Genomic DNA, 568 nt, shown 5'->3' with positions numbered 1-568 from the left:
GGAAATGGTGCCCATGAGGGGGGGTGAAGGGGGAAATGGTGCCCGTGAGGGGTGGTGAAGGGGGAAATGGTGCCTACAAGGGGTGGCTGAGGGGGAAATGGTGCCCGTGAGGGGTGGTGAAGGGGGAAATGGTGCTTACGGTGCCCGTGAGAGGTGGTGAAGGGGGAAATGGTGCTTACGAGGGGTGGCTGAGGGAGAAATCGTGCCTGTGAGGGGTGATGAGGGGGAAATGGCACCTCTTTGGGGTAACTGAGGCAGGAAATGGTATCCATGAGGCTTGAGGGGCAGCTGAGGTAAGAAATGGCGGCAGCACATCCCTCAAATGCGTGTGCCCTCTCCTTGTTCGCTCTCACACGCATCTGCCGCATCCGTGTCCCCGCATTTCTGTGCGTCCCAGCCCTGTTCACCCCATCCACATGCGTGTGCCCGCATCCCTCTTGTAGTTGTGCCCTTGCTCCGCTTACACGCGCGTGTGACGCGGCACGTGGGCAGCGCTGCCCTCCCCGTCTCTGGCACACACACACCCTCGTTAAGCCCTTAATCTCCCAGCAGTGACAAGCCGGGGACC

This window comes from Haliaeetus leucocephalus, unplaced genomic scaffold, assembly GCF_000737465.1.
Source record: "Haliaeetus leucocephalus isolate CR32 unplaced genomic scaffold, Haliaeetus_leucocephalus-4.0 Scaffold440, whole genome shotgun sequence".
Taxonomy (NCBI): domain Eukaryota; kingdom Metazoa; phylum Chordata; class Aves; order Accipitriformes; family Accipitridae; genus Haliaeetus; species Haliaeetus leucocephalus.
This window is presented reverse-complemented; position numbering follows the sequence as displayed.